We start from the raw sequence: 2,783 nt of genomic DNA on the forward strand, positions 1-2,783 counted from the left end.
CAAGAGTTACACAAACAAGTCAATGCACAATGATTATATGGACTTTTTTTTTTTTTTATATGGACAACCTTGTGCATTATCATCCAATGCTTAATAATTGCTCTTACTAATATTCATTAGTGCTGCAGGGTCAAGATGGCTCCATCAAAACTAGTAAATTAAATTATATTAGAAAACTCCTAGCTTGTTGGACCAATCCCTGAAAATGTTTCTACAAAAACAAATAAACATTCTCCCAGCATTTTCTAGATGATGCTTGATATCCAGCACACCTCATAGATGATTTCCAATAGACAACTGGAAAGAAAACAAACAGTCTCAGTGAAAAAAGGAGTTAACATTGTGGATCTGAGATGCGGCATAGAAAGTGGTCTCAGTGCTGGAGAATGGTTAAATTTAATAGAAGAGATAAAACTTCTGTATCTGATGCTTTGCCATCCCAAAGAGCAGATAGGGCATAAGGAAGAGCAATGCAAGCTAACTTCTGGTGGCTCATCACTGCAAATTAGTATAGCTGGAAAGAAACATGCAGTGGAATTGTGGAAGTGTTCTTCATACACATATTACCTCTGAAGTTTCAAAGGTAATCCTAAAGATTACCAACACGGTTTTATATAATGGAGAGAGCAGCTGGTGCTGGTGGATGATGAATTCTTTTCATTTAGGTCGTAAAGAAAGCTTTAAGGGATGATTTCAGCTAACAACAACTCTCTTTAGTAGGCACTGTGATCCACAGAGGCTATACTGGACTTCTGTACCAAAGACACACCTCAGAAAAATCTTCATTTCGCTGATATTACTTACTGAAGTCCCTAAGCTCTGTAAGTGTTAGATAAATTTCTTATACCTTATATTTTATTGGTGAAAGTCTGAAATAGACAAAAACAAAACTTCTTTTATAGAAAGAACAATTTATCCCAAGAGTCTTTGCACAATATTTATTTTCTTCGTAACTTTAGTTTCTTCTTGGTCTCTTTTTATCAGAACTATTACAGAATTTTAGCTCTGACAAAGTGAGAAATAATATAAAGGGTGTTAACATCCTATAAATCTTTTGCCAGGTACTGGTTGTCAGACAACCTCTTTCCAGAATTAAGTGGAAGAAAAGAGTGATAAAGAACAAAGAGTAGTTTAGCCTTGATTTTTTTCAGGAAATGCATGCTGTTAACCCTTATATTTCAAAGATTATCAAAATTCTTTGACTAAAACCTAGTTATAAAGGAGTTATCTTCAAGATGAGTGATTCTACAAGAAGTATGCTAAGTGCAGTTTGCATTCATATTATATTCCAGACAAGAACCAGCTGAAGGCATTCCATAGTAACAATCACAAGATGTACAACAATGTTGGAATCATCTGCTGAAGTAGACACAGGTACTTATAAGAAGTTGAAGATCTTTTATGCAGTTAAAAATGAGAACATCAGTGCTATAATTCCTAGATGTATTAATAAAGTTGCTTCATGGGAGCATTGTTGTGTTGAGGGAAGTAACATAGGCCTGCCCAAACCATGGAAGTAATGAACTCGGATTTTTTAAGGATGAGTTAATTTGAAGGGTTTCATTTCAACAAAGGGACTTGGCCCTTTAGAAAAGGTTCAGTAACAGTGAGGGTTGTCAGAAAATCTCAGGATGTATCACAAGAGAAGTAGCATTTCTCTCTCCATTTTACAGATAAAAAGGAACTAAGTATTAGAAAAAAAGGATAATTTGCCAATAGGCAATCTAATCATAAGCATATCTATAATACAATATAACACTGTACTCCCACAATACTATTGGAAAAAATACTGTCAGTCATATCTCAGTCACCATCCATGAGAAAGTTAATAATGAAAATGTCATTCTAGGGAGAGAAATAAACAACAGAAAAACAACCTAAACTGCAGTCTAGCAGTTCACAAACACCTTCCAGACCTTGAAATCTTCAAAAAAAGGGTAAGACATCACAATCGTGTATTGACTTCTTTTTGATGTCCTTCAGCTTCACACAGATATCTCCACGTGCACTTTCCTGAGACAATCATCCAGCAGTTAAGGGCCTTCTGCAGAAGAAGGACTTATATTTTGAAGAAAGGGATAACACATTTCATGAAACATTTGCACAACACATTCATTGGCCAGCTATGTTTGATGAAATAGTGTCACTACCCTCAGCGGTTTTCCATTGTTTCTGTTGTCTTCCTGTTTATTCTTATTTTCTGTAAAGAGTATGCAAGGGAAATAAAGATTGCAGGTAGCAATGAACTGACAAAGACACTCATTTACACTTTGGAAAGATTCGGATACATAGAAGAGAGTGGCAAGAGGCCAGAGTTCTCTTGAGGGAGATTTTCATAAGTCTTGAAGAATTTTGCTGTGTTCAAATCTCCAAAATTTCACAAAGGATTTATTTGGTAGGGATAAAAATAATAATAATAATAATAATAAGTGGAGCTGCAAAGGTTGGCAGTACCTTCTAGGTACTTTCAAATTTCACAATAAAAATGTGATTATCTTTAAAATGCTTAGGAGTATCCAGAAAGTTGTACCCCGCAGCTATGTACTTTGGCAAATTTATGTGCACACATATCCTATTCCAACTGATAAAGAAATATTCATATGTCACTGCTGGTTACAAATTGAAACTACCCCTTTATAAGGGAAAAACAAAATTATTAGATAACTGTGTTTAAAACAGTTGCAACCTTTCTACATTGGAATTGTCACATCCATTTCCAAAATCTAATCTGGAAACTTTCTGGTTTTTATTTCTTATTTTTGTTTTTTATCTTAAAGGCTGAA

The sequence above is a fragment of the Lagopus muta genome, chromosome 1 (genome assembly GCF_023343835.1).
Source record: "Lagopus muta isolate bLagMut1 chromosome 1, bLagMut1 primary, whole genome shotgun sequence".
In the NCBI taxonomy this organism is placed as follows: Eukaryota; Metazoa; Chordata; class Aves; order Galliformes; family Phasianidae; genus Lagopus; species Lagopus muta.